A 19,209-nucleotide genomic window follows, 5' to 3' on the forward strand; every position below is an offset into this window, starting at 1 on the left:
CTCTCAAGTGACATATGGTCTCCTTCCATTTTAACTCTCAGAGGCGTGATACTCGAAGACAGCATGGCCATTGCCATCTTGGACCAGTGTGGAAGGTCTGAAAAAGGCAGGTTTGAGGGGAGGTCCCGAGTTAGGTGTGACCAATGGATTGAGTTTTCAACACACTGCTTGCTGGTGAAGGGTCTCAAGGATGGTGTGGAAGATGGGGAGCATGTGGTGTGCAATGGGGTCCCTTTTGATCAAAAGGTTGTACAATTTAACTCCCAATGAGTCCCAAAACTGGTGTGGATTTGAGTGGTATTGATTTTGTCAGCAGTGGTGTCTGGAAAATTTTTAATGATCCACCCCTGATTGATTTTAATTCATTCTTTGAAGATATTATGTCATGATCAGCGAGAATAAAAGCATCCATATATGCTCCTTTCTACTTTTAACATCTGGCTGCCCATTTTTCTCTTTCTCTGCCTTACGGGGAAAAGCCACTGGAACACCCCAAATCAGTTATTGAACGTGGTTGCATATTGTAAAAACACAGTGGCAAAATGGGAAATAAATGTCTTGCATTTCCCCAAACCCACCTGCAATCCTATGCAGGTGAAACTGTCGTTGTCCCTGCTGATCCTGGGCAAGGTCCCTTGAAGCAACGATGTATCCAATCGGCCAAGCACAATGCAAAATCCTGGGGAGCACTGGCGTATCCATCAGCTAACCCCAGCTGACGTGACTGACACAGGGAGCTCTGAATGTCATGGTCCCTATTCGGGCGCCAAATGCGACAATGAAGGTGGCTGCAACAAAGCTCTCTGGGTCCATGACTTCAGGGCAAGGGTGCCAAAAATTAAAAGGGGCAGGATGAATGGAGTGGCTTGAAAGGAACTTTAATAACAGGGTGAAAAACAATAAACATGGAGAAGTCAAGAACAGTACGAGGGGCAGGATCCAAAAACCCGAGACAAAGGGGAAGCAACAACATGTACACTTAGAAGTAGAACACTCTAGAACAATAATATAGGGGAAACAAGTAACCAATAGGGGAGTAGAACTTGAACAAGTTAGCGTAACAACACGAAAGGCTTATTGAGTAACTGTCAAGTTCACCCTAAGTTAAACAAATGATTCCCAGGGCTTGAAACTCAGGCCAACTTCTTCTGGGGTAAAATCAGACTGACTCTGAGTTACAGCTGGGCTAAGTCCCACGCCACTGCTTTGCGCTGGCCCCTTGAGTCCATGTGGCCTACAGGGCCGCAATGATGTCCTTGGTTCCATGAGACTCCACAATGTCACAATGGTCCCTTGGATCCATGGTGCTCCGCAGTGTCACAATGGCCCCTTCATTTCACAAGGCTCCCAATCTGACATTGGTCTCCATAGGAAGGAAACCATGGAGCCCCCAGTTTCAGGACCTGATGAATGGCTGCCACCAGAGGCCAAGGCAAGCCTGACCTGTCTGTCCTGGCAGGTTTGCTTAGAGCAACCCTTAGATATTTGAAATTATGAATGTGAAGTCCTAATTTCAGACATTTGTGCTTGGAGAAGAGGGATGTTTTTCTTCCATTAAAAAAAAAAAGCAGAGAGCCCTTTCCAGTGTTTGGAAAACAGGTGAGTGCTGCCCCTAAAGAGGCAAAGACCAGCCAGACCTGTCTTTCCTGGCAGCTTTTTTCTGGCAGTAATCCTTGGATACACAGAAATTTGGAGGTGGAATCCTAATTTTGGCAATGGATACCTGGAAAAGATTGACATTTGTTTTCCATACAAAGGAAAGCCCAGACCCCCAGTGTTTAAGAGGCAGATGGGAGTGGCCTTCCACATTCCAAGGTCAGTCACACCTGTCAGGTGACCCCTGGGAGGCCAAGGCAGCCACACTTATAGCATGTTCCCTTGGTTCCACAGGACCCTGCAGTGCCACAGTGGTTCTCTTGATTCCATGATGTCCTCAGGGGTCATAATGGCCCCTTGGTTAGACAAGTCCTTAAGGATCCTAATGGTCTCCATGGTTCCACAAGGCTTCACAGTGTCATAATGGTCTATTGGTTCCATGAACCCCCCTCTGTGTCTCTATGGCCTCTTGGTTCCATTGGGGCCAGTAATGCAACAATGATCCCCTTGTTTCTGCAACTCCCCACAGTGTCACAATGGCCCCTTCCTTCCATGAGACCCTGCAGGGTGACAATGTTCCTTTGGTTCCATGGGGTGCCACAGTGTTACAATGGTCTCCATGATTCCATGGGGCCTTGCAATGTCACAATGGTCTCCATGGATCCAAGGTGCCCTGCAGGATCACCACGGCTCTTTGGCTCCACAAGGCCCTGAAATGCAGCAATGGCCTCTTGGTTCCACAAAGCCCCGCTGCTTCACACTGGTCCCTTGGGACCATGCAGCCCAACAGAGACAGAAAGATGTTCTTGGTTCCACAAGGCCCCACAGTGTCACAGTAGCCCCTGGGATCCATGGTACCCACAGGGTCACAATGTTCCTCTTGGTTCCTTAAGGGCCTAGAGTGTAACAGGTTCCACAAGGGCCTGCAGTGTCACCATGGCCAATTGGTTCCACAATGCTCCGCAGTGTCACAATGGTCTCCATAGGAAGGAAGCAATTGAGCCCCAGTGGTGCAGGGGCAGTCACCAGAGAGGCAGTCACCAGAGGCCAAGTCTAGCCAGACTTGTGTCACCCTGATTTTTTAAGATTTTCTAAGCCTTCTGATGTTGACATTTTTGTAGTGAACTTTCTTATACACTTTCTGTAAATAATTTATTGTTTTGCATTCCTTTATGAAGGAGGAGAGAGTTGAAGGGCTGTTGGTTTGACCAGTGTCATTGGGGAGGTGGCACTGTCACCTTCCAATCCACTGTCACTATTGGAAAACTATAAATGTTGGAGTCAGAAAATAAACTTCCCTTTATTCCTTCACCTTGGGAACAGCAGTGTGTGCTTCTGTTCTTTCTTGTCCTCTAGTGACATCTGGTGACTGCCGGCATGTACTGCAGCCTGGGCTGAGACACAGAGTCGGGATTGCCGGTGAGGTTTTATTGTCACCCCTCTTTGGTGCTTTGCCTGCCATTCTTGGGGTAATGGCAACTGCTGTGGGTTTCAAGGAGGATTCCCTCATTTTAGATCTCTGGAGGGAGGTCCTGGAGTGGAAACAGGTTTCTATTTCCTGGAATGATTTTGCGAGATTGTTCCTGTGGACCCGTGAGCGAGGGCCCTTTTTGGTCCCTGGGAAGGCGTTCTCCAGGGAGGAGTGGTGTCTCATGGGGCTCTGCTTCATGGAGGCCCTCTTTGATGGTTGCACTGTAGACGTGGGATCGCTGCTGGGGCAGTGGAAAAAGTGTGAGGAGCTTTGGCGAGGGTCTGGTTCTTGTACCTCTCGGAGTTCCTAGGGAAGGCCTTCTGTCTCGAACATGGACGAGGGGGAGTTTGAGTTTCTGTGCGATGTGGAGCTCTCTACCCCGCCCTGGGACGGTGTGCTGGGGGACGGGTCCAACTTGGGGGATGGCAATTGTTCCCCTGGGGTGGATTTTGCTCTTGGCCAGCTGTTGCCTAGCCCGGGGGGCTCTCTGCATTCGGCAGGCCATCCTCGCCTCGCCCTGTGCAGGCGGCGGGGCAGAGGGCGTGCTGCCCTCTCTTTGTGCCTTCCCGGTGCTTGAGGATCAGCCTCCGCCTCGGACTGAGTCTGATTCGTTGAGGACACTCTGTCCGAACTGCGGTGTTTCCACGACGCTCCCCATGAGCACGGCAGGGGCAAGTTTGCCCACCTCTGAGTCGGGCTCATTTGTGGGAGGGGTGGCTTTGCCCATCTCTGAGTCTGTGCAGTCTGCCGGGGATGCGCAGTCGGTGGAAGCCGCCGGGTGTGGGGCCATGGACAGTGTTCCGTCCAGTCCCACTTCAGTGGGTGGGCAGCCCAGCCCACTCCTCTCGGCAGGGGGAGTGTCTGCTGTGGTGTCTCACGTCTCAGGTCGGACGCTCACAGGGCCTCTGCCGGGCTCCCTTGTGCTGCCCCGCAGTGACGCGGCTCCACAGGCTGCATCTCTCATGGCACCCCGCCCCACCCCCATACTGGGTGATGGGGGCCCCACACTGGTCTTGTCCCGGTCCACACCGGGTTTGCGGGCCGTGCTGCTGGCACCTGTGCCTGCCAAGGCGCCCCCTGCCAGGGCTGCAGCACAACAGGGCACTGAGGTATTTACCTTTAGCGCGAATGCTTACATGGCTGGCAGGAGGCCAGTGGCTGCCCGGGGCTGTGGCCCCTCCTCGTCAAATTTGTGGATGCTTCCCACGTGCCAGATGACTCTGTGTCCGAGGAACCCCGGGTATTTCTGGCAAGAAGCCAATACTAAGATCGACAAGATGTGTCAGCCTGCTTCCTTGCGGCATCTGCAGGGTCATGGAGGGGGCTCCTCTGGCTCTGCCAGTGCTGCAGGGGGTGCAGAGGAGAGTGGTGTTGACCTGGCTCTCAGTCAATCATCTATTCTTGTCCCTGTGGGGCGCTTTGTTGGATGGTCCCCAGGCTTTCCCTGTGCTCAAGGGTGTTACTCATAACACCCATCAACCCCTTTTGTATAAACTGGAGAAGGAAGTCCGTGATGCGGTTACTCAGCATGGTTTGGGGTCTGCTGAGGTTATGCAGACTCTCCGGAGGGTTGCTACAGACGTGCTGACGCCTCATGACCTCCGTTGTGTGGCGTGCTCTCTTTTTGACCCTGTGCAATTTGATGGTTTTGAGAACAAGTGGGCTCATTTGGCAGCCCAAGCGGCGGTGCAGAATGCTGCGCTGGTACCACAGGACCCCAGGCATGGGATTGTCGCTGACATGCTGTTGGGCATGGGGCTTTATACCAATGTTCAGGGGCAGGCTGGATTCAATCCCCTTGTGCTTGACCAGTGCCACACGTTGGGCTTTGCAGCGATTGTTCAGACCCTGGAAATGGCTATTCCGAGGCAGCCGTTTGTGACCATTGTCCAGGGGGTTGATTTGATGAGTCTTTCATGGCATTTGCAGCAAGGCTGACGGCATCTGTGGAGAGGCAGGTGCCTGATCCTGTGGCAAGGAGGATTGTGATTGCAAACCTTGTGAAATGTAATTGCAATGATGCTTGTAGGAGGGTCATAGTGGCTCTGCCTGGTTTTCCTACTGTCTCCCAGATGGCGGAGGCCTGTGCGGACATCATCCCCTCGGGTCAGGAGCTGGCTGCCGTGGCTGCCGCTGTGCAGCCAGTCTGGGTGGCACCGCAAGGCAGGCGGGCACAGCAGAGCAGTCTGGCAAGAAGCAGGGGAAGAAAGCACAGAGGGTCAAATTCCCCATGTTTTTGTGTGGTCGGTGTGGTAGGCCGAATCACATGTCCAATGTCTGCAAGGTGACTGTTCATGTTAATGGCCAGGCTTTACTGGGCTTGGGAAACGTGAAGCGGAGTGCGCAGCAGGGACGCACCCAGACACAAGCTTCTCTCCATACCCAGGAGCCGATGGAGGTCTCCTTTGCTGGCATGCAGCCAGCACCCGAGGATCAGCAGGTGTGGATGTCTGCACCACAGCAACAGTCGTAAAATACACAAGGTTCCCCTGGATGCCTTTGGTCCCTTGGGCGGGGGCATGAGTGCTCTCCTGATGGGGAAGTCTAGTGCCACCCTTCAGGGCATCATTGTGCACCTGTAGCTCATTGATGCAGATTTCACAGGGCAGATTTCTGCCATGGTCTCCATACCTACCCCCTCCTGTCACGATCCCGAAAGGGATGCGACTTGCTCAACTTGTGCCTTTTGAGTCCTCTGTTCGCAGGACAGCTGACCAGTTGTGTAGAGCTGGTGGCTTTGGATCCACTGGGCTGCCTCCAGTTCACCGGACTGCTGTCCTGACCAAGGACCGTCCCGAGATGCTGTGTACCCTGTCCGTTCCTGGTGCGATGCCATTGGAGATCCACCTCCATGAGCTTCTTGACAGCAGTGCTGACATCACGGTTCTCTCCCTTGCCGCCTGGCCCCCAGAGTGGCCCTTGGCTCCAGTGGGGATGTCTGTTATGGGCCTGGGAGGGACGGCACAATGCTACGTGAGCCTGCTGCCCATGCTGGTTGCGAACCCAGAGGGACAGATGGCCTGGGTTAGGCCTCATGTTACTTCTGCTCCTGCCAACCTCTGGGGGAGGGATGTTCTGTCTGTCTGGGAGGTGCGCATCGGGACAGATTTTTGATGTGGGCCACTGCAATGAAGAACGCAGAGTGTCCTACGCCTCCTATTCAGCGGCTGGTGGACAAACCTGTCTCGGAGTGGCCCCTCCTTCAAGATAAATTGGTCGCCCTTCAGAATCTGGTGCGGGAGCAGTTGGACCAGGGTCATCTGGAGCCTTCTACCATTCCCTGGAACACTCCTGTCTTCTGCATCAAAAAGAAATCTGAGAAATTGAGGTTGTTGGAAGACCTCCAAAAGATTAATGTCATGATGGAAAGCATAGGAACATGGCAAGTGGGCGTGCCGTCACCTACCATGCTTCCCGCAGACTGGCCAGTCCTCATTGTGGATCTGAAGGATTGTTTCTTTACGATTCCTTTGCATACTGATGACAGATCGAGGTTTGCCTTCTCAGTGCCAGAGATTAACAAGGCTGAGCCTGCACAGAGATATCAATGGAGGACATTGCCCCAGGGCATGCACAATTCTCCTGCCATATGCCAGTGGTCTGTGGCCCATGCCTTGTCTGGAGTTCGCAAGCAGTTTCCTGATGCGCGTCTGTATCATTATATGGACGACATTTTGGTGGCTGCGTCTACCCAGGATGAGGTGCTGAGGATTCAGCCTCGGTTGCTCAATGCTTTGCATGCTCATGGACTGCAGGTGGCTCCAAAAATTGTTCAACAACAACCGCCTTGGAAGAACTTGGGGGTCAAAATTCTGGAATGGATGATCTGTCACCAGGAGGTGCAATTTGTGCATTCTGTGAAGACACTGAATGATGCTCAGAAATTTATAGGTGTCATCACTTGGTAACATCCATACTTGGGACTAACCGATGCACAGCTGTCTCCTCTGTATGATTTGTTGGAAGGAGACTCTGATCTAAAGTCACCTTGCACACTGACCCCTGAGGCGCCTAAGGCGTTGGAGGTGGTTCAGCAAGCTGTTTCGGCTTGCCGAGTTTATTGCATTGATCCCTCCGTTGATGTCACTGTGTTCATCACCACTCCAGATTCGCATCCCACGAGCATCATTGGCCAATGGAGTGACAAATGGTCTGATTCCTTGCACATTTTGGAAGGGGTTTTCCTGCCCCATCAGCCTCAGAAGATGGCAACTGCATTGTTTGAGTGATGCTCGCTTGATAATCAAATGCCGGCAACGGTGTTTGCAATTGGTGAGTGCAGATCTTGCAAAGATCATACTCCCGGTGCAACGGGAGGATTTTGACTGGAGCTTTGCAAACAGTGTGTCCCTGCAGAGTGCTCTGGAAAACTTTTCAGGACAGATCATTGATCATCTGCCCAGTCATAGGCTACTGCATATGGCGAAATTCAGACAAATCTCTTTGTGGCCCAAAAATAGCCAGGAACACGTGCAAGGACCCACCGTCTTCACTGACGTTTCAGGGAGAACAGGAAAGGCCATTGTTAACTGGAGGGACGGATCAGAGTGGCAGGTTCTGGAAGGTCATGAGGATGGATCAGCCCAATTTGTTGAACTGAGTCCTGCTGTCATGGCATTTGAGAAATTTTCCCAGGAACCTTTCAACTTGGTCACAGATACTGCCTATGTGGCTGACATCGCACAGTGGTTGGGTCATTTGGTTTTCAAGGAGGTCAGTAATCCTGCCTTGTTTCATTTACTGAAGACCTTGTGCTGTGCCATTTAGGCCTGGGTTCATCCATTTTATGTTCTGCATGTGAGGAGTCACACCAATTTGCCAGGCTTTATAGTGGAAGGTAATGCAAGGGCTGACAAGTTGTCTAACCCAGCGTGGGTATCGCCTCAGCCTGATACACACGCGCTGACCAAGGCATCCCATGGGTTTTTCCACCAGAATGCACATACCTATCAGAAGTAGTTTCAGCTGATGCCAACTGAGGCTCATGACATTGTTGAGTCATGTAATGACTGCCTTTGCTGACAGAGGTAAACGCTGGAGGCCTTAGGGCCTTGGAGCTTTGGCAGACCAATGTCACCCAGATTGCCGAGTTTGGCCGGCTCAAGTGTGTGCATGTCATGGTGGACACGTTCTCCTCTGCGATGTGGGCTTCGGCTCACACTGGGGAGAAGGCCCGTGATGTCCTCTCCCACTGGAGGCGGGCCTTTGCTGTTCTGGGCATACCTTCTGCTGTGAAAACCGACAATGGTCCTGCTTACGCATTGCAAAAGGTGCGGCAGTTCCTGCAGTTGTGGGGTGTCTCACACAAGTTTGGTATCCCTCATTCTCTGACCGGTCAAGGTGTTGTAGAATGCCCTCATGGTATTCTGAAGCAGGTTCTTCAAAAACAAAAATGGGGAATGCAAGGTGAAACCCCCCACAGTCGGTTGGCAAAAGCTTTGTGCACAATCAGTCATCTCACTGTGCCACAGAACTCAAATAATCCTGTCATTTTGAATCACCATCTCTTGTTGCAGGCTATGGACGAGGCACATCAGCCTTGAACAAAGGTTCCGGTGCAGAATTTAGTCACCAAACAGTGGGAAGGCCCCTATGAGCTTATCCCTTCGGGGAACAGGTATGCTTGTGTATCCACATACACTGGGGTATGCTGGGTACTGTGGGATCTCAGCACCTCAGGATGGAGGTGCAGAGTGGCCGAGAACACCCTTGGGGGGCTCGGGAGTCCTGGAATGTTGCCAGAAGTGTCTGGTAGCTAGACTTTGATCCAACACAGGAAACGACACCTGTATGAGGACTGGGAAGGTTTCACTGAGTGAATTGTGAAGGGATAAGTTAGTTAGAGTGTAAAACACAGGGTTTAAGATTTCTGTACAGGGGGGTCTAAAGAAGTAAGATGGAGGAATTGAGGCGTGTCCTGTTCTTCTTCTTCTTCTTTTTGGCCTCCATCTTCTGTAGTGATGATGGCACTTTGAGATTGGTTATTACTAAAAGTTCACCGGTTAATAAAGGTAGAAGATATTGAAGAAAAATTATAAATATTGTATACGTAACTTCAAGTATAAAGATAAGTGACCGCCCCGGGGGCTCGCAGTGTGCCCATGGCTGGCTTGCTGTGCAGACCTCTGTCAAGCTGAAAGAAAATCTTTTAGATAAACAATTAATAAACACCGAGACCGAGACAAGATCAGAAGTCTCTCCTCGTCCTTTGAAGCGCCGGGCTGTCCAAAGCCACCCTGGGCCTTTCCAGGCCACCTAAACAACCGAGAAAGCAACAGGTACCTTTGAAATGTGTTTGCCCTGACCTGCGACCGCAGAGACAAAATCCAGCTGATGAGCAAGATGGAAACCGTGACCAACATGAAAGGCATCAAGCGCTTGAATCATTGAGTGATGACTCGGATGCAGATGATGAGAGTGATCGCTCTGATGATTCCTCAACAAATGGACGCTAAACATTGTTCACGTTTTCTTTTTCATATTGTTCATTTTCTTGTCTTTTTTTCTTTTTTAAATGGAAAAGGGTGAGATGTCACCCTGGTTTTTTTAAGATTTTCTAAGCCTTCTGATGCTGACATTCTTGTAGTGAACTTTCTCACACAACTTTCTGTAAATAACTCATTGTTTTGCATTCTTTTATGGAGGAGGAGAAAGTCGATGGACTGTTTGTTTGACCAGTGTTATTGGAGAGGTGTCACTGTCACCCTCCAATACGCTGTCACTTTTGGAAAACTATAAATGTTGGAGTCAGAAAATAAACTTCTCCTTTTTTCTTCACCTTGAGAACAATGGTGTGAGCTTGTGTTCTTTCGTGTCCTATAGTGACACTCCTGGGCCAGCGACTCCCTCTGAGTGGGGCCTCTCCCAGCCGGGAACTCTCCTGTTTGCTGCACTCGGGGATCCTGAAAAACGACAGAGCCTGGGCTGATCCCCCCACTCCTCCAGGCTCAGCCCTTTGCCCCCTGGGGAGATGGCAAAGGATCCACAGGGAGCATGTCCTGTCCTCAGGGGAATTTTTCACAGGTGCCTTGCACTGACTTTTTGTGTCTGTGTGCACACAGGAGTGCCTTTGCTGGGGAAATGTGGCAGAAATGCTGCTCCCTGAGGGGTTTGAGTGCCTGAGATAGCTGAGTCAGTCAGGCCTGTAAGGTTAAGTCAAAAGGTCTAAGTTAAGTTAAAGGCTGCTAAGAGTACTTTTGCTAAGTTGTTAAGTTAAAGTTATTAGCTAAGTTAAACATTTTTAAGTGTTATTCCTCTTTTAAATTTTTAAGTCATAGGTTTTAAGTTAGGTCAAATAATGTTAAGTGCTGTTCTTTTCCTAAATTGTGAAGTTGAAGGTATCAGTTAAGTCCTGTTAAGTTTGACCTCTGATAAGCTTTTGGGCCATATTCCTTTTATCCTTGCCCTCACTGTCCTTGTGTTTCACACACACAGGGACAGTTCTTGCCTAATTTCTGGTTTGATTACTTGTATTTGGTTTGGTTTTGTTGTTGCTTTGTTTCCTTGGTGTTCCTGAAGTGTCCAGTCAGGAGCAGAGTGACTCTTGCCAAGGAACTTTGTGCTGCTATCCCTTAATATTAAATCTGGTTTTTACTGTTCCCTTGCTGGGGATTTTTTCAGCTCTCTCAAGCTCTCATTGGTACCAGGGTGAAGGAGCCCTGGCCCAGGCTCTGGCCCTGGGGGACATGGGGACACTGCTGGGGGTCCCTTTCCCCTGTGCCACCCCCAGGGCCCCGGCCCCCCGTCCCCGTGTCAGGCTCTGGGGTCGATCTCGTGGAACATCCTCTGGGGGAGGCTGCGGGGCCGGGGGCGAGGGGACCCGGGGGGACAGAGGACCCCGCTGTGCACGAGCAGGGTTGGACTGCTCTGGGGGAAGCTGTGAGGGGGGCTGGGGCAGAGTGACATCCCCAGTGACCTCACACAGCCCCTGTGATGTCACACAGCATCCTGTGATGTCACACGGCCCCTGTGATGTCACAGACCCAACTCTGAGATGTCACGCTGTGATGTCATCCAGCTGCTGTGTTGTGGTGGTGTTCACAGGGGTCCCAGAATGAAGGAAGAGACGAGAATCTTGACTCCATGTTTCAAAAGGCTGATTTACTATTTTATGATATATATTATATTAAAAGAAATTATAAATTAAAACTATACCTAAAGAATAGAAGAAAGTATTTAATCAGAAGGCTAGCAAGGAGTAGAAAAGAATGGAATGACTATAAAATCTTGTGACTGACCAGAGAGTCCGAGACAGTCCTGTGATTGGCCATTAAGTAGAAACAATCACATGAGACCAATCAGAGATGTACCTGTTGCATTCCACAGCAGCAGATAATTATTGTTTACCTTTTGTTTCTGAGGACTCTCAGCTTCTCAGGAGAAAAATCCTGGCAAAGGATTTTTCATACAATATGTCCATGACACTCTGTGATGTCACAGTAGACTCTGTGATATCAAAAAGTCACACTGTGACATCATAGTCTGTTTTATGATGTCATTGCCAGTTCTGTGATGTTAATCAGTCACCCAGTGATGTCACAACCCACTCTCTGATGTCACAGAGCCACCCTCTATGAGTCTGCACTATGGTGTCACACCCTGCTCCATGACATCACAGCCAGCTCTGTGATGCTCTTTGACATCACAGCCTGCTCTATGATGCCATACAGCCATGCCATGATGTCACAGCCTGCTCTGTGATGTCACACAGTCCCCTCTATGTTGCTGTAGCTGCTCAGTGACCTCACTCAACAAACTCTGTGATGTCATAGCCCAATCTGTGACCTCACACATCCCACTCTGTGCTGTCACACAACCCCTTGCTGACATCACAGCTGCTCTGTGCCTCTATGACACAGCCACAGAGGTGCTGCTGTGACACAGCCCCCTCGGGGACATCCCACGTCCCCTGCCAGTGCTGAGCCCCTGTGAGCTCTGTCTGTGCCCTGCTGGTGTCCCTGAGGGGCCCTGGCAGTGCCCCAGCCCTGCTGGGCTGTGCACAGGAGCTGCTCCTGGCCAGAGCTGTCTCTCTGCAGCGCTGCCCTTGCCAGGAGCTGCCTCTGGGCCAGGAGCCCGGCCCAGCTCAGCAGCACAGACACAGCACAGGGACTTTAATGAGCCTCTGGGGATTTGGTGCTCTTTGCATCAGACACAGTCCCTCAGAGAGGGCTCACAAATTTTCTCAAGAACCCAATGTAAGATTGAAACACTGAAGATTCTTGTACTTTGAGTAGATCCCTGTGAGGCACAAGACTGACAAAGTGTCCCCAGGTTCCAGCTAGAGCAGAGAACTGGTGGCAGTGATGACAATTTGGGGCAAGCAGGGGAAAGATGTTTCTGATGCTGAGAAAACCTGTGTCTCTGTCCCTGCAGGCTGTCGGCATCCCCCAGCTGCCCCACCTGGCTGGGCCCTTCCTTTGCTGACAGCTCTGCCTCCTGCCTGCCCGTGCCTGCCCACACAAAGCCTTGGGCTGCTCCAGGCTCCTGCTGGGGGACGTGCTGCACCACAGCCCTGCCCTGGCAGGGGAATTCTTTTCTCCTGCTGTCCAGTCTGGGTCTTCCCAGCTGCCCTTGGAATTATTTCTTTCTTTCTCTGGCTGTCCTCTACTATGTCAAAAAGATCCAACATCTCTGAAACCACCCTTCAATCCCTCCCAGGGCTCTCCTCTGCTGTCTTCACTCTCCACCCCACTGAGCACAGAGCTCCTGTGTCCCTATACAATGGTCAAGTGCCTGAGGCCAGGAGCACCTGGACAAGAGGGACAGTTTTTTTCCATAGGAAGGAAACCTCAGAGCACCAGGGTTTGAAGGCAGATGAGAAGCAGTCATCAGAGGCCAAGGCCAGCTAGATCTGTCTCTCCTTGCAGCTTTTGTCTGAAAGCAACCTTCGATATACGGGGAGTTTTTGGGGTGGAATTCTATTTCATCCATGGGTTCCTGGACTGGAATGACAGTTCTCCATGGGAAGAAAAGGGCAGAGCCCCAGTGTTTCAAAGGCTGATTAGAGGCGGCCCCAAGGAGGCCAAGACCAGCCAGAGCTGTTGTCAGGAATACTTTGACAGACAGAATTTGGAAGGCCAAATCCACTTTTGTCTGTGGGCATCTGGACAAGAAGGACAGTTCCATGGGAATGAAAGTACAGAGCCCCAGAGTTTCAAAGCCAGATGAGAGCTGGATCCTCAGGAAGCCAAGGGAACCTGGATAGTCCTGGCAGCTTTTGTCTGGGAGCTATCCTTGGATATAAGGAATTTCAGAGGCTGATTCTCAATTTTGTCCATGGATGCCTGGACTTGAGAGATGGTTTTTTCCATGAGAAGAAAAGCACAGGCCTCCAGTGTTTTGAAAGCAGATGAGAGGTGATCCCCAGGAGGCCAAGGCCAGCACAGAGTGGATTGTGTGAGGTCACAGATTGGGCTATGACATCACAGAGTTTGTTGTGTGAGGTCATTGAACAGTTATACAATAATAGAGGGGACTGTGTGACATAACAGAGCAGACTGTGACATCATGGTATGGCTGTATGTCATCATAGAGCAGGCTGTGAGGTGAAAGTGTGTGCTGTGCCATTAGAGAGTGTCAGTATGACATCACAGAGAGGGTTTTATGACATCATTGAGGTGGTAGTGACATCACACAGCTGTCTATGACATCATAGAGTAGGGTGTGAGGCCATAGAGCAGATCCTACCATCATAGAACGTGGCTCTGTGACATCAGAGAATGGGTTGTGACATCGCTGGCTGGCTGTAAAATCATAGAGCAGGCTGTGAAATTACAGGACAGATTCTGACATCACATGGTGACTCTCTGATATCACAGAGTCTTCTGTGACATCACAGTGCTGCTGCATAACATTCCAGGATGACATCCCAGAGTTGGCTCTGTGACATCACAAGGGTGCTGTGTGATGTTCCAGAGTAGTCTGTGACATCACATGAGACTGTGTGACATCACAGGGGCTGTGTGAGGTCACTGGGGAGGTCACTCTGCCCTGGCCCCCCTCACAGTTCCCCCAGAGCAGTCCAACTCTGCTCGTGCACAGAGGGGTCCCCTGTCCCCCCGGGTCCCCCCGTCCCCGGCCCCGCAGCCTCCTCCAGAGGATGTTCCACGAGATCGACCCCAGAGCCTGACACAGGGACGGGGGGCTGGGGCCCTGGGAGTGGAACAGGGGGACAGGGACCCCCTGGCAGCGTCCCCGTGTCCCCCAGGGCCAGAGCCTGGGCCAGGGCTCCTTCACCCTGGTACCAATGAGAGCTTGAGAGAGCTGAAAAAATCCCCAGCAAGGGATCAGAAAAAAACAGCAAAAATTTAATATTAAGGGATAGTAGCACAAAGTTCCTTGGCAAGAGTCACTCTGCTCCTGACTGGACACTTCAGGAACACCAAGGAAACAAAGCAACAACAAAACCAAACCAAATACAAGTAATCAAACCAGAAATTAGGCAAGAACTGTCCCTGTGTGTGTGAAACACAAGGACAGTGACGGCAAGGATAAAGGGAATATGGCCTGAAAGTTTAACAGAGGTCAAACTTAACAGGACTTCACTTAAACTTAACTCATACCTTCAACTTCACAATTTAGGAAAAGAACAGCACTTAACACTATTTAACCTAACTTATCCCCTATGACTTATCAATTTAATAGAGGAATAACACTTAAAAATGTTTAACTTAGCTAATAACTTAAACTCAACAACTTAGACAAAGAACAGCCTTTAGGAGCATTTAACATAGCTAAGACCTTGTGATTTAACCTCACTTACAGGCCTGATTGACTCAGCTATCCAAGGCACTCAAGCCCCTCAGAGAGCAGCATTTCTGCCACATTTCCCCAGCAAAGGCACTCCTGTGTGCACACAGACACAAAAAGTCAGTGCAAGGCACCTGTGAAAAATTCCCCTGAGGACAGGAAATGCTCCCTGTGGATCCTTTGGCATCTCCCCAGCGGGTGAAGGGCTGAGCCTGGAGGAGTGGGGGCATTGGCCCAGGCTCCGTCGTTGTTCAGGATCCCCGAGTGCAGCAAACGGGAGAGTTCCCGGCTGGGAGAGGCCCCACTCAGAGGGAGTCGCTGGCCCAGGAGAGCTCCAAGGGCTCCTTTTGGAGCGCTGTTTGCAGGGACCCAAGAGAGGGACTTCAGTCCCAGCAATGGTTCATCCTGGCCGCACTTGGCATCAACAGCTTTGGCAGTGTGAGAACAGGGATGTTGTGCCACTGAGGGAACAAAAACAGTTCCCAGGGCTGCTCCTACAGGAACCAGGAGCTGGTTGGGCAGCAGCAGTGCCTGGAGCAGACAGTGTTTGTGATGAGCTGCAGAGGAGCTGAGCCCAGGGGCTGTTGGCCCAGGCCGAGGCCCAAGGAGCATTTCTCAGCTGGCAGGGCGGCCTGAGAATGGAAGGGGGAATGCAGCAGCACAGGGCCCATGGAACCAAGGGACCATTGTGACACTGTGGGGCTTTGTGAGACCAAGGGACCATTGTGACACTGTGGGGCCTCATGGAATCATGGAGGGCACTTTGACATTTCTGGGCCTCATGGAACCAAGGGGACTGTACTGATGCTGTGTGGCTCCATGGAATGTAGAGATTATTGTGACACTGAGAGGCCTTATAGAACTTTGGAGGACATTATGACACTTTGGGGTGTCGCGGAACCAGGGGGCCATTGTGGCACTGCAAGACCTCATGGGCCAAAGGTCCATTGTGACATTGCAATCATGAAATGATGAAGACACCATTAAGACACTTCCACAGCCTCATGGAACCAAGGGGCCATTGTCACACTGAGGGCTCTCATGGTATCATGGAGACCATTGTGACACTATGAGGCCCCAGGGAATAGGCAAAGCATCATAACACTTTGAGGCCTCATGGAACTAGTGAGATCAATGTGACCCTGGGGGTCCCCACAGAACCAAGAGGACCATTGTGATACTGTGGGGCCTTGTGACACCAAGAGGTCCGTTGTGACACTGCAGGGCTGCATGGAGCCAAAGCTCCAGGGTGGCACAAAGAGGCCTCCAGTCATCATTGGTCCATTGTGACACTGTGGAGCCAAAGGAGACGATTGTGACACTGCAAACCCCCAGGGTCCAAAGGTCCATTGTGACATTGCAGTGCTCATGGAATAGAGGAGTGATGTGACATTGTGGGGCCTGGAGAACCATGGAGACCATTGTGACACTGCAAGGCCTCATGGAATTATTGGGACCATTGTGACACTTCATGGCCTTCTAGAACCTAGGGGACCATTGTGACACTGTGGGACCCTATGCAAACAAGTCACCATTGTGGCACTGTGGGGCCTCATGAATCCAAAGCAGCATTGTGGTACTATAGGGCCCCACAAAACCAAGGGACCACAGGACAGGTCTGGCTGGTTTGGCCTCCCAGGGGCCGCCTGACTGGTCCAGCTGACCTTGGCATGTTGAGGGTCTCTTCTCATCTGCTGCTGAAACACTGTGATTCCATGCTTTTCTTGCCATGGAAAAGAACTCTCCTCCTCCTCCAGACACCCATGGCCAGAATTAAGGTTTCACCTCCAAATTTCCTTATTTCCAGAGATTGTTCCCATAGGAATATTGCCAGGACAAGTCTGGCTGGCAATTTTTTTCACAAGGATCACCTCTCATCGGTCCTCGAAACACTGAGGAAGGCTCTGTGCTTTCCTTGCTATGGGAAAGAACTGTCCTGCTTCTCCAAGCACTCATGGCCAAGACTGGGCTTCCACCTCTAAAATTCCCTGTGTTCAAAGAATGGTCCCAGAAAAAATCTGCTCTTACTGACAAGTCTGGCTGGCCTTTACCCAGTGAGGCTCTTGCCTGCCTTCCAAACACTGGGGCTCTGTGCTATGGAATAGAACTGTCCTTGCCCAGGTGCCCATGGACAGAATTAGGATTTCCACCTCCAACATTGTCCATTGTGAAAGACTGGAGGAGATTTTTGGCTGAAAACATTTCATGTGTGGGAGAGGAAGGGGCAGGTCCAGACTTGCCCTGCCCTGGAACCCCAGCCCTGCCCTGCCCTGGAACCCCAATCCCCTCAGAGCCTCTATCCCAGCCCAGCAGTGTCTGCCAGTCCCTGGCACAGCACAGGCAATGCTCCACAGCCATCCCTGCAGCCCCCAGCCCAGCTCCTGAGGGACCAAATGAGCCCAAGGCCCACCTGGGGGAAGGGCCCAGGGAAACCAAGGGGTATTAAAGGCTGACCACAATGCAAGCACACATCTTGACCCTACATCCTCTTGGAATTTCTGTCTGAGCAGTGCTGGAATCCAGGAGTTGGTAGCTGTGTGTGTGCTTCTCTAAATCTTATGTTTTTCTCTCTTTCTGTGTCTTCTTCTTCTTCTGTTTCTGTGCTCCTGCAAATTTTGATTAACATTAAATTGAACAGGCTTAGAGTTTATGAAGTTGAATGGGCCAAGTCAATGCCTTGAGAAGTGTTTATTGTTGATTGAATATCTGTCATAGTCTGACGTGAGAAGAATTTTTAAAAGTAGTACAAAAGTTTTTGTGTAACTGACAACCTGTTAAACCACTAAGATACTGAACACACCACTGTGAAACACATATGTTAAAAAACCTCAGGAACCTCCTCTTTCTTGTCCAGTCAACAAAGAAGCAGTGGGCCCTGGCCCTGGCCTGCATCTGAACCAAACCAAACCAAACCAAACCAAACCAAACCAAATCAAACTAAACCAAACCAAACCAAACCAAACCAAACCAAACCAAACCAAACCAAACTAAACCAAACCAAGCAAGAGCCCCTTCTCCCCTCCCTGGGCTGCGCCTTCCCCATCGGCCTCATTCTAACCATACTAAACCCCAACAACTACCAAACAGGGAAACAGAAGAGGCCACAAAACCCCAACCAGAACAAAGCCAGCCACAGCTATTAAAATCTTACCATCAAGTGTCTACCTCCACCCCAACACAATTAAAACTAAAAACTCCTACAACCTTCAACCCATACAAAATAACCCCACCACTAAAATTAAACATGTAAAAACCAAATAACCAACCATAAAACTAATCCTAACACAACTTCCACCACAGGTTACTGGCGGGTCAGGTGTTAATCCTTTCAATACTTACATCCTCCCTCAAGTAAGGGCAAAAAACAAAATACAAACATTAAAAAAAAAAAGATAAGACCATCAAAGTCAGTAAAGAAGAAATTAAACCCCAAATAAAACAGAAAAAAACCACCTTAATATTAAAACTAAAATCCTCTTACAAACTATAAAGAAAAGACTATTTTTCTTTATTACATATAAAACTATAAAAAATTAAAATATTCAAAATAATATCAAACAAAAAAGTCTTTACTAAAAAAACAAATGTTAAAATAAATGTAATTTCATAAAAAGTTTAAGCAGAAAGAAAATAGCAATCCAGTACCCCCAAGAGAAGATCTCTATTCCTAGAGATAAAAATGATTTTAAAAGTAAATAATAAAAACATTTACCTTTAAATAACTAATCTTTAAAACAAAATCCCATAGGTCTACATGGCCCATCAACAAGCTGTAAAAAAGCTTGGAGCAATAAAAAAAATATATTCATAATAACAAATTCCCCCAGACAGTTGTTATGCATGAGAGAATTAAGAACCACAAAAAAACCTAATTTTTCCCCTTTTAAAAAATCTTCATAACCTTAACAAGAAAAAATTTCTCTCCCTAAGTAAAATTAAAAAAGACTATTCTTGAAATAGTAAACTAATTAGAAATTTTAAGTTTACTTTGTTTCCATTGTCAGTAAAAAGAAAAAGTTGGAAAGAAAAAAAAATGTACTGAAAAGTTTTTTTAATTCTAAATGCCTTTTGTACTTAGACTGCTTTTAATGAAATTTTCTTTATACCCTTTTAAAATTTTAAGCCTACTTTATGTTTCTCATACTCCCATTTCAGAACAAAACAAATACATAAATAATTAACGGACACTAAAACCCATTACACTCCCAGAAGTAATCAATACATTAATTAAGAAATCTCAAGAACAGAAAAATCTTAAATTGACAAACGACAACCACTATGATGTCATAATAAACTTTTTGCCAAGTTTCTCTGCTTTTCTAAAGTACTCAGTAATAGCTGGTTTGTTGTTTTGAGCTCCTGAGAATCTCTTGTTGGTATTTCTCCAATGCCTC

The 19,209-nt window shown here is 49.4% G+C and overlaps 1 pseudogene; it reads left to right on the plus strand.

Annotated features, from left to right (window-relative positions):
* Positions 1-19,209, plus strand: part of LOC131562396 (zinc finger protein 721-like) — a 277,587-nt pseudogene that overhangs the window by 62,778 nt on the left and 195,600 nt on the right.

The sequence above is a fragment of the Ammospiza caudacuta genome, chromosome 11 (genome assembly GCF_027887145.1).
Source record: "Ammospiza caudacuta isolate bAmmCau1 chromosome 11, bAmmCau1.pri, whole genome shotgun sequence".
In the NCBI taxonomy this organism is placed as follows: Eukaryota; Metazoa; Chordata; class Aves; order Passeriformes; family Passerellidae; genus Ammospiza; species Ammospiza caudacuta.